Consider the following 12,407-nt stretch of genomic DNA (forward strand, 5'->3'; position numbering starts at 1 on the left):
ACCTCTACACCTATCCCTCATATCTGTTTGCATGTTGGTCAAACGATCAGACAGCCTGGAGGCAGGGGAATGAAAGTAATGACCTCCATAAAATAAGGCTAAGATTCTTCATATCCCCTTCCATCCCTACCTCCAAGTCCTAGAAAGAATAAATAATAACAATAATAAATTATACTTTATTAAGCTTTGAAGTCTCTCTGATTCCAGATCCAACACTAGTCCCTATGCCATAAACCCACTCTTCATATTCTCAATCTCAGGCTCAGATCAATAGTGGTCAAAACAGACACTGAGCTCAGGTGCCCCTCCCCAACAATAGTTGTCATTTTGCCTTTTCCATCCCCCCACACACACACATACACAAACACACACATGTCCATCTCAGGGACTGGGTCCCTCTCAGCATCCAACACTCTCCTTATAATTAGAGACAGCTTCCTTCAGGGCCCATGGGGAAAAAAGGGGAGGGGGGCATTGTGGACAGAGTGGGATAAGGGGAGGGACTGAGGAAAGGAGTGGGGACTGGCCTTCTGGCATCCTGGGGGAGTCTCCCTCCTTAATTGCCTGAGTTCTCCAGCTGTCACCACTAACAAGAAATTAAAAAACACTCTGACCCCTGACCCTCTTCCCCAGCCCCCACCTCTCACAAATGCTCTCTCAGCACGTCCCTCTCCTCAAGGAGCATCCACCCTGGGGACCAGGAAATAGTAGATGCCTTGGTCTGGCCAACCTTAGCTCAAGAGAGCTAGTTCAGGAATTAGTTAAGGCATCCCCCTGCCCCCACTTCCAGGAACACAGACTCAAGAGCTTGAGAAGGGGGCTCCTAGAGCCCAGTGAGAGCACTAGGAGGAAAGAGCAAGGGGGAATAGGAAAGACATTATTTGCAGCAGGAAGAATTGAGATTAGATAATAAGTGGGACTTCCTGACTGGCTGGACCATGTCACCCAGGGAGGGCTTCATCTATACTTTGGAGAGGAGGTTTATTTATACTTTGTCACTGCAACAGGGTGACAAATAAGATGACTTCTGGAGAAATAAAAGTGCTTCAGCCAGGTGGGTGACCCCTCTGGTTAAGAGGTGACAAAGGGGCAAGTGAATGAAGAGAATTCCCCTGTTAATGGCTCCCAGGTGAGAGGTAGTAAACAAAGCCCAGGCCAAGCAGATATGGAATTAAAAAGGAAAATAGGTATGGATTGAATGAATTAGACTACATAATTATCAAAATATTCCTTTCCCTTTCTTCCAATATCCCCCAGCCTTCTCTTCCCTCCTTCAATGCCTCCTAGATCCTTTCCCCCTCCCTTCCTCCTCAGTATCCCTAGCCTCCTCCTTTCTCTCCCAATACCCCCTTCTCCAGTGTCCCCCAAGTCACCTGCCCTTTAATAGGGATGAAAGTTACAAGTTAAAGGAATAAAGCTCTAATGATGGAATATCAGGCATTAGCCAGTGGAGTGGGGAGGTTAGATGTTTTCAGGATCTCTCAGCCTTCTCTTTTATCTTTCAATTTCTCCCCAACCCTTTTTCTTCTTTTTCATATTCCTTACTTCCATTTCCTCTTCCTCAGTTTCTCTTAAGCCCCCTCTCTTCCTTCCCAATCTGCCCCAATCTCTACCCTGCTTCTCCAATTTCCCTTTAGCCTTCTCCCCTCTCTCCCTCAGTGCCCCCCAATCCCTTCCTCTCTCCCCAGAATCCTTTCTGGCTCCTATACTCTTGAGTTGGGTCAGCCCTACCTAGACAGTAACTAGCTGGGCCTCTCTGCAGTGCTCTGAGCTTCTACCCTTGCCAAGGCTCCCTTCCTTCTCACTAGTCCCACCCCGCCCAACCGCCACATGAACCCACACACACTCCCTCCTTGCTTCAGGAACCAAGAACCAGGGAGCTGGAGTGCCATAGCCATCTGTGTGTCCTCAGCAATTAGTCCTCCCTGAACTGAACTCTCTGTCCCTCTGAGAACAAGCAGGGGTTTTGGGGGGGGCAGGGGTGCTGACTCAGTGTATTCTTCAAATTCCCTCATTTCTCCCCTCCTCTGTCCCTATGCCACAAAACTTACATCTCCAGGACTGATTACAGCTGAATGTCTCCTCCTCCACTCTCCCCTCACCCCTCACCCACTTAGTCTACTGTCCTCCAACCACCTCAACCACCAAATTCCCACTGGCCTAGGTTGCTAAGGACCCTAGGTTGCTATACTCTCCCCCACAGACACAGAGGATAGGGGTTCTATCTAGGGGTCAGTATAAGGTAAACCACATAGAGAGGAAAGGGAGTAGAGAGCAAGAAAGGCTGTGAAGGCTGATGGAAAAAGAGGGAGTGTGAAGGAGGGATTGAGCAGAAGAAGGAGGAAGGGCTGATAGGACAGCAGGTTATCTTTGCAATGACGTAGCTTCAAGAAAGGCTGCTGACTGTGCACCTCTGGAAATAGCTGCTGCTGAGTTCCTGAATCCAGCAGGGGGGACTAGAGAAGGAATCGGCTCTGTAGACCATCTTGCCCCTCCTGCTGCCCTGTCCACTCATTCCCATCTCCCACCTTCTGGCTTCCTGAGCACCCTAGACCCCATCAAAGAAGCAGCATCTGCCGAGGGAAATGTGCCAGTCATGGATTTCATTGAAAATCTCTGTGTCTGTAGACAGGCCAACCCATCCATAGCAAGTCTTGACCACCCTTCTTCCCTCACTATCACCACATACAGAGTTGACTACTGGTGTGGGGACACAGAAATGGGAAAGGAGAAGACATGGTCTCTGCCTAAAGGAACTCTTTGAAGTGGTACCTTAAGAGGAAAGAGAGATAAAACAAGCCACTGATCTCCGGTCAACTCCCTAGTCAACAAGCATTCATTAAGCATTTACTATGTGCCTAAGCCTCAGGGATAACGGGGCAAAAAGCAGTCCCTGCCTTCAAGGTGCTTACAGCCTAATGGTAAGAAACAAAAAAACAACGATAGTCAAGCAAGATACAAGTCAACTAGTATTTATTAAGCACTTACTATATGCTAGGCATTGTGCCTAAGAATCATTAAAAATACAAAAAAGGCAAAAAGTAGTCCCTGCCTTCAAGGGGCTCCCAGACTACTGGAGCAGACAACATGAGAACCAGTATGCAGAAACAAGATATAGACAGAACAAATTGGAGGTAACCTCAGAGGGAAGCACTGAGATGGAGCACCCATAAAGACTTCCTGAAGAAGGTAAGATATTAGCTGAGACTTGAAGGAAACCAGAGAAGCCAGGAGGTGGAGATGAGGAGGAAGAGAGTTCACAGGGTCAGCCAGGGAAAATGTCCAGAGATGGGAGATGGAGTTTCTGGTTCAAGGAACAGTGAGAAACTTCATTTACTTTCCATTAGACTATATGGGCCCAGATCTACCACACAGTGACTTCGCTCCTCCAGCTGCCACTAATCCCACTCTGGGCCCAGGGCTAGCCAGATTTCCCCACCTTTTTCAGACTGATAGGAACAAAGACCTTTCTTCCCTTAAAACGTCAAAGGGAAAAAGTAACACACACACACACACACCCCAAAGAGTGGGGTGGGGAAGGGGGGAATGATACATTTAACATTGGATTTAAAGCCTTAGAATCACAGATTTAGAGCTACAAAAGAATTCAGTGGTCTTATACTAAAATGCACACATTTTATAGATGGGGCCCTGAGAAGGGCACCCCCCCCCACCCTTCAAGGTTACATAGACAGCCAAGAGATAGAGCAAGATGGTACCGCATGACTTTCTGCTTAGCCAGAAACCTTAACCCTGTTACATGACCTTCAACAAGTAACTCCTTCTTGCTTCACTCTCAGCTCTACTGTGGACTTTTCCACCTTCTTCCCAGCAGCCTCCCCTCCCTCGATTTCCAGCTTCCTTTCATGTGTTATATTCTCCCATTAGAATGTAAGCTTCTTGAGAGTAGGGACTGTCTTTTGTTGCTTGTATTTGAATTCCCAGTGTTTATCACATTACCTGGCATATAGTAAGCAATTAATAAATGCTTTATCTATCTCTAGGCTTTAGTTTCCTGACCTGAAAAATGAAAGGGTTGGCCTATATCACAGATAATGTCCCTTTCAGTTAACACTCTGCCCCTCAACCAGCTTTTTCAATTCCTTTTGTGTATAATCTACCACTAGAAAGTACACTCCTTGAGGGCAGTGACTGTCTTTTTTTTTTTCAGTGACTGTCTTTTTACGCTGTTCGGGGCTGCTCATCCACCTTTGGGGTCCGCTGGTCACCCAATTCTCATCTGTAGTTCCAAGAAACTGTAGCACATGTAGCAGCCACAGCCCAGTAAACATCTCAGCAGATGGACTAAACAAGGTTGCAGGTACCTGACAAGCTTTAAACCCATCAGCGAATTGGAGGGTGTCTAGCCCAAGCAGGTGAGGACTTTCCTTAGCAGAACGAGAAGATGAGAACAATTTATTTCGTTGGCCATGAAGGCTGAAGAGTGCTTAGAGCTTGGTCAGACAATGAAGATGCCAATGTCATCCACTGCATCCTGGGCCACCTCTGGTCCTCTTGACTTCTGTCCTGCCCCTGGTCTTCAATGACGCTGGAAGAGAGAAAGAGGCTGATGACTTTGGACAACATTGCCTCACTTAAATCCAATTCACTCATGAGTCAAGAAATAACCCCATGACATCATCGGTCCTCTTCAGAAACGAAGAACAAATAACAATACGTATGTCCCCAGCACTTAACACAGTGCCTAGATACGGGGGGAGGGGAGTGGGGGAAGGGAGGAACCTGTGGCCCTCTAGGGCCTCAAGTGCAGCCCTTTGACTGAACCCAAACTCCACAGAATAAATCCCCCTAATAAAAAGATTTTGTTCTGTAAAACTTGGACTCAGTCAAAAGGCCGCACCCAAGGACCTGGAAGGCCACATGAGACCTCAAGGCCGCAGGTTCCCACCCCTAGCTAGAATACAGCTATCATTTAATCAATGCTCCTTATCTACTTGAATTCATAGTCACTTTTGGTCACGATGTGTTTTGTTTTGTTTTTTCTCAAATCAACATAATAACTGGCAGATACATAACATAGTAGTTAAGAGTCCTGGGTCTAGAATCAGGAAGACCTAAGTTCAAACTTGACCTCAGACACTTACTAGCTATGTGACCTTGGGCAAGTCATTTAACTGCTGTCTATCTCAGTTTCCTCAACCATAAAGTGGGATAAAAATAGTAACCTCCCAGGGTTGTTGCGAGGATTAAATGAAATCACACTGTAAAGTGTCTAGCACAGTGTCTCAAACATAGTAGGTACAATATGAATTCTAGCTATTATTAGTAGTAACATAATAATAAGATAGTTACTTATATGATATGTAATAATGTAACAATACCACAATGACATGAGGATGAGACCCCTTGAAACTTTGTGACATCACCAAAGGGCCCTCATCCTCAAAGACATCAAGTTTCCCCACACTAGATGAGTTTTTATGGCCCCTTCCAGCCCCTAGCATCATATTCTGCTATACTGAGGAGTTACAGTGCAAAAAAAGGAGATCATAAAATGGGGACTTCCTCTTTCCATCTCCTTTTCTGGACCCATCTTCCTCAATGCTGTCAGCAGGCCACAGACCACCACTGGCTGGCATACAGTGATTCCTGGTTTCCAGGACCTTTGTGTTCTCAAACAGCAACTTTCCTGACTCCTAACTTTAAGGGGCTTGGCAGCCAAGTGGGATTGGGGGTGGGGGAGAGGACAGGGTGGACACTGGGGCTCAGCCCATAGATGTCCTCATCCCTCAGAGGAACCCACAGCAGGGAGGGTTTCACAACTGAACCATCAAGAGAGGCCCATTCTTGGAAAGCTGGGGACAACTCAGTCCTGAATGTGGAGGCGACTGTGGGAGGGGAAGAGGTGTGGGCCTCTCTCCCGCAGGCCCCTGGAGTCAGCATTTGAACCACCAACAACACTAGCACAGAGTACATATTATGTTCCACCCTGGCCCTCCCCACAGGATAAAAGTCAAATGGGAAGAGGAAATGGGGATTTGGGATTTGGATCCCTCCGGACAGTGGGGCAGAAGGCACGTTCTCCCCTTTCCTCTTCTCTTCCACCCCACGCAAACATATTATGATTGAGAAGCTTAGGAAGCAAGGAAGGAATAAGAGACAGAATAAGAGATCGACTGGCATTCTGGTAACATGAAGGAGAAAGCTATCAAACCCTTCCCAGTCAGGGAGTCTCATGGAGTTGGACAGGGAGAGAAACTGAGGCCAGAGAAAGAACAGTAAGAAGTAGGAGAGAAACCAGTTTGTTCCGGTACTGGACCTGTCTCCTCACCCTCCCTTTAGCAGAAACGAGACTACAGTGGGCTTTTGCCCCATATCTTGTGAGGGTCTCTGAGAAGGTATCACCTCCTCCAAAACCACAAACCAGATAGCATCAGAGAACCACAGGTCATTAGACCTAAAAAAGACCTTCTTAGTAGGGCACAGGATCTCTTGATTTGGAGCTGAAAGGAACCCCAGAGGCTGCCTAGTCCAAATCCCTCATGTCACAAATTAGGCAAATGAATTCCAAGGCAAGTGACTGTCCCAAGGTCACATGGGCAGCAAATGTCAGAGGCAGAGTTTGGAGCCAAGGCCTCTAATTTAAGAACTGGTGCTCTTTTCACTCTAACATTCTAGTGCAAGCCTCTCATTTACAGGGGAGGAAACTGAGAGATGATATCTATGTAATCAGAAGTGGGCCAGTGGGCAGAGGTTTATAGGAAAAGATTGGGCTACCACCGGCCTGCACAACCTATGGCTCGCTAGAGGATTTCCGGTGGCCCTCGAAAAGTATAGAGGAAAACATCCACAGGCCACAGATTGTGCAGGTTGGCCTCTTGTTCAGTCTATCTGAGATACAGAGAAATCTTTACAATGCTGTCGTAATAGTAATTTATTTCTCCCATACAAAGTGATTTCCTCACAACAATCCTGTAAGACAGGCAGTACAAGTGTGATTATCTCCATATGACAAGAAAAGAAATTAGGCTCAGGGAGATCAAATAATTTTCCCAGATCACACTGAGAGTTACTGTCAGCATCAGGATTCAAACCCAGCTCTCCTGACTCCGAGAAGATCTGTCAATCATTCTATGAAACCATGCTACTTATCTGTCTCCTACCACTGGTTTCTCTCTAGCTCCCTTCTCTCCCCACTGTGTGTAGATGTGCTGAGAAGTGGCCACACATAAACACCTGGATACCTGGACACCCAGACTCCCATACATACGTACACATACACACATACCCACATCCATATACACTTATACACACACACATATTCACATACATACACACACCCATTCATCTTACAGCCTGGTTGAGTCATTTCTCAGTCCTGTCCAACTCTTCACGGACCCGTTTGGGGTTTTCTTGACAAAGATACTGGAGTGGTTTGCCATTTCCTTCTCTAGCTCATTTGACAGATGAGGAAACTGAGGCAAGCAGGGTTACGTGACTTGCCCAGGGTCACATGGCTAGAAAGAGTCTGAGGCCAGATTTGAACTCAGGAAGATGAGTCTTCCTGATTCCAGGACTGGTGCTCTATCCACTTTACCACCTAGCTATCCCCATATACACACACACATATACACATACATATACACACTGTTATACACACATATATATATACATGCATACACGCACACATCCACATCCACATCCACATCTATGCAGACACATACATACACACACCTATACACACATACACACACGTACATACGTACATATATGCACACACACACATTCACTCCTTTCAGATCTACAGAGGGGAATGTGGATAATATGGAAAACTTCCATAAGCTGGGTTAGACTTGGACAACCTGAGTAACAAAAACAAAGGTGATCAAATATTTACTGAATATCTATTGTGTAGAAACTCCTATGCAAGGCATTATGAGAAATAGAAAGATGAATAAGACATAGCTCAAGCCCTCAGCGAGCTTCCAACCTAGTCAGGAAAACAAGACATTAACACATGAACTTGTACCCCAGCATACAGTAGGCACTTAACAAATGCCTGTCGGTTGATGAAAATACAACTAATAATACTGAACAGTATAGATGTATCAAATTAGTAGAGACAAAGTATTCCAGGAATTCTAAGGACGAACAGATTAGCATGGGGTTCTTGGGCAAGGTTTCATGGAGGAAATGAGAACTGAGCTGGTGAATAAAAAGGCAGGTAGAAGGAAGTAAAATGCAAGTTCTTCCAGGTCAGGGAATGGTCCTTTTATTTTTTTTTTTGTCTTTGTGTTCCCCATGCCTAGAACGGGATCTGGAACTTAGTAGGCCCTCAATTTATGGTTGCTTCTTGCTGACTGGCTCTGAAGGATACGTGAGTAGTGGAATTTGGGATGGCAAGAGGAGAAGACATTCCAGGTAAGGGGAATTGTGTGACCCAAAGAATGGAAGTGGGAAAGCCCTTGGGTTCGTGAATGGGAATACAGAAAATTTAGAGTGAAAAGGGATGCAAGAGATTATCTAGTCCACCCCTCACATTTTCTAGAGGAAGAAAGGAAATCGAGAGAGATGACTCGGGGTCCCATAGGTACTAAGAATCAAAGCCAGGCTTGAAACCCAGAACTATAGATGAAGCTCCTCTTTGCTGTCTATGGAACCAGGGAGAAGCGGGGACAGCTGAAAATCACTGTTCGCCAAAAGAGTTCTTCCCAAACTCCTCTTCTCTTCCTCTGGCTAGATAAGCACAGATCAAGAGACAGAAAATACAATTTACCAAAGAAGATTGAGAGTATGTGTATGTTCCCATAAAGCAAACATTAACCACATCTGGCTGATATCAACAGTAACCACAGTTCCATTCTTCCTGCTCACATATGTATAGTTTATAGCTAGCAAGGAGATGGGATAAAAAGCTGGGTTAGAAAAGACACAAGTCGTTGGCCTCAGGGAGCTCACAGTTTGATGAAGAAATAAAAACACAGAGACAGAGACAGAGGGACAGAGACAAAGACAGAGAAAGACAGAGAGACAGAGAGAGAGAAAGGACATGTTAGTTGTATATAAATGGAATCTAAGAGTTGAAAGACCATAGAGTTACGTAGGTGTTAGATTGGTATTTAAACAAAGAAAGTTTATAGAAGATGAGTTGTATTTTTGTTTTTTTCTTGGGGGTTGGGGGAAGAGTGTTGTCTTTTTTAAGAAGGTAAATTTTGAACCAGACTTTGAAGGAGAAGAGAGATGTGGCTCTTTGAGAAAAAAGGAGAGAATGTCTAAGGCAGATGGAATGGCCAGTATAAAGGTCTAGGCGTGTCAATTAGCAAGACGTATGTGGTAGATGAGGAGCAGACTTTTCTCCATCTGGAGTGGGGAACCTTTGTTAGAGAATTACAAAAGATGGACTTGGTGAGATGAGAGAGAAAGAGGGGGAAACCTGCCCCCCTTCCTCTGAGCCAGGGAAAGAAGCTCTTCTAGTCAGGGCTGGGGGGGGGGAAGAGCAAATCTCCCTTTGATGTGCCATTTCCCATCTTGATGCCTGGATGCTCCCACTGGGGCAGGGCACTGGGAAATAGAGGGAGGGAAGGAGGGAGGGAGGAAGGGAGCCAATGTGGGGGAAGAGCACAGCCTGACCCCTGCTTTGCCTCTGGGCCTCTGCTATAGACCCTAATGTTTGCTAAACTGCTGGAGACGGCAAATCCGAACCCCCTCCTCAAACTCCCTTTTCCAGGTGCTTCCCTCTGGTCTACAGGGTCCCACTCTGTGAACAGCTAGAAATTATTTACCTTGTGGGTTTGATTCCCATCTGGGCTGGTTAGTTTCCCAAAAAGAAAAAATCTGTACCTCAGCCACAGATTGAATCCTAACCCCGGTCATACAGTATGTATGACATACCCCTGACCCTGGCCACAGAAGGCACCCTAAGACTAGTCAAGTCAGTCATCTCTTCTGCAAGGGCCATTGGACCCAAAGGTTGCCTGGCATGACTGTGGCTGGATCAGTTTGATCGATCCTTAACTCTGAAAGAAATTTTCAACCATCCTGGGGGTAGCCCAAAGCAATCATCTTCCTTTTTCAGAGGACAGTATATACTTACTGTCCCAAGGTATAATCTACTCTGCAAGGCTCCAAGGCAGGTCATCCAGGTCCACTGTTTTAACTCAGGAGAGCTCCCTGATGTGCCCTGAGTCACTGCCCCTCCTGTCAGTCTGGTGCTCCCAGGGAAAACAGGCTCCAATTAGGAAATCAGAAAATGGGGGGCGGGGGAAGTTACACATATGAGCACTGGATGCAAAGTAAGGGGATTTATGTTCAAGTCCAAACTGTGCTACCTGCTATCCATTTAATCGTGGGTGAATCAGTTCCCCATCAGTACCTCAGTTTCTTCATCTCTTAAATGAGACTGGATGTTCTCAAAAGGTCTCTCCCAGCTCTAAATCCTATGATTTGATAAACACATGTATAGGTATATATGCTGCAAGCTGACAAGAAATATTCATGCTGTGTTGACATATCTTTGTATCATATGCATAAGAGAAGGAGAATTTTTATTAATTTTATTAATAATAGCTAATAATATATCATGTACTATGTGCCAGGCACTGTGCTGAGTGCTTTCCAATGATTATCTCATCTGATGCCCACAGCCACCCTGGGAGGTGGGTGCTGTTATAATCTTCCTTTGACAGATGTGGAAACCTAGACAAATGGATTAAGTGACTTATCCAGGGTCACACTGCTAGTGTCTAAAGTCAAATTTGAACTCAGGTCTTCCTGACTCTGGGCCAGCACTTTATCTACTACACTAGCTAGCTGTCTTATTATCTGGAATACCTGTGCAAATGACCACCTCCCTTCTTTAAAATCAACACCCTCTTGATCTCTGTGAAGCCTCTGACACCGGGATACTCTCTCCTCTCTAGGTTTTCCTGACACTGCTCATTCCTGGTTCTCCTCCTACCTATCAGACTGCTCCTTCTCAGGCTTCTTTGCATCCTTCAGATCACACCCAGTTCTGGGCCCTCTACTCTTCTCCCTCTATAGTTCAGAAACGATAGTTTTGTCTCCTGGTGATCTCATAAATTCCCATTGGTTCAATTATCATTTTTATGCAGATGATTCCAGATCTATTTATCTGACCCTGACTTCTCTCCTGACCTTTATCTCCAATCAACAACTGCCTATAGGACAAACTAATGTCTCATTGACATCTACAACTCAACACGTCCGAAACAGGACTCATTATCTTTCCACCCCAAAACCCTCCCTTCTTGCAAACATCCCAATTACTCTCAAGGGTTCCACCATCCTCCCAATCACCAAGCTCACAAACTAAGTTTTATCCCTCATAGTCATCCCATATGTCCAATAGGTTGCCAAGTCCTGTAATTTATACTTTCTCAGTATTTCTCATACATGTCCCCTTCTCTTTCCTCACACAACTACCACCTTGGTGCAGGCCCTCAGCACCTTACATCGGGACTATTGCAATAGCCTGCTGATTGGTCACTCCAGTCCTTCCTCTACTTAGCTGCCAAAGTGATCTTTCTAAAGCATACAAAACACACACACACACACACACACACTGCCTCCTCACTCAATAAACTCCAGGGGCTCCCTGTTAACTCAAGTAAGAAATACAGAATCTTCTCTCTGGCTTTTAAAGCCCCTTCAAACTTAGCCCCTTACTACCCTTCCAGTTTTCTTATACCTACTCGGTTCAATCTACTCTATGATCCAGGAATACTGATTGACCTTCTGGCTTTTCCTCACACACAACACTCCATCTCCCAATTTTGCCTTTTCATGGCCTTTTCATGCCTTTGCCTGGAATGGTTTCCTTCTTCACCTCCAATTTCTGGCTTCCATGGATTCCTTCAAAACTCAGCTCAAATCCCACCTTTCAAAAAAAGCCTTTGCCAGGCCCATCTTCACCCTCCCTAAACTTCCCCTCAACTGTTAATGCCTTCCTTCAGAGACTACTTTCCATTTACCCTGGATGTATCTTATATATACCATATATATATACATATATATATACATATATATATATGCATGTATATATCTAGTAGTATCATGTTTGCATGTTGTCTATCCCATTAGAAGGTAAGCTCCTTGAGGTCAGGGACTGTTCTTTGTATCCCCAATGCTTATCATAGTCCCTGCAACATGACAAGTGCTTAATAAATTCTTGGTGACAGACTAATTCAACAAACACTTATTAACCAGGCTTGTCAACTAACACAAAAATTGGAGTGATCCCTTGAGGTATTCTTAAGTGTTGGTCCTTCTAGTGTTAAGTATCTGCTAACAGGTCTATAGGCAATAGTTGATACAGTGATGGGGATAAAGGCTGGATACAATCCCTTCCCTCAAAGAGTTATATTCAATAGCTGATCACATATTTATATCTCTCTCTCCAGATCTGCTTCCTGGGCATCAGAATGTCC

Source organism: Trichosurus vulpecula, chromosome 7, assembly GCF_011100635.1.
Source record: "Trichosurus vulpecula isolate mTriVul1 chromosome 7, mTriVul1.pri, whole genome shotgun sequence".
Classification (NCBI taxonomy): Eukaryota; Metazoa; Chordata; class Mammalia; order Diprotodontia; family Phalangeridae; genus Trichosurus; species Trichosurus vulpecula.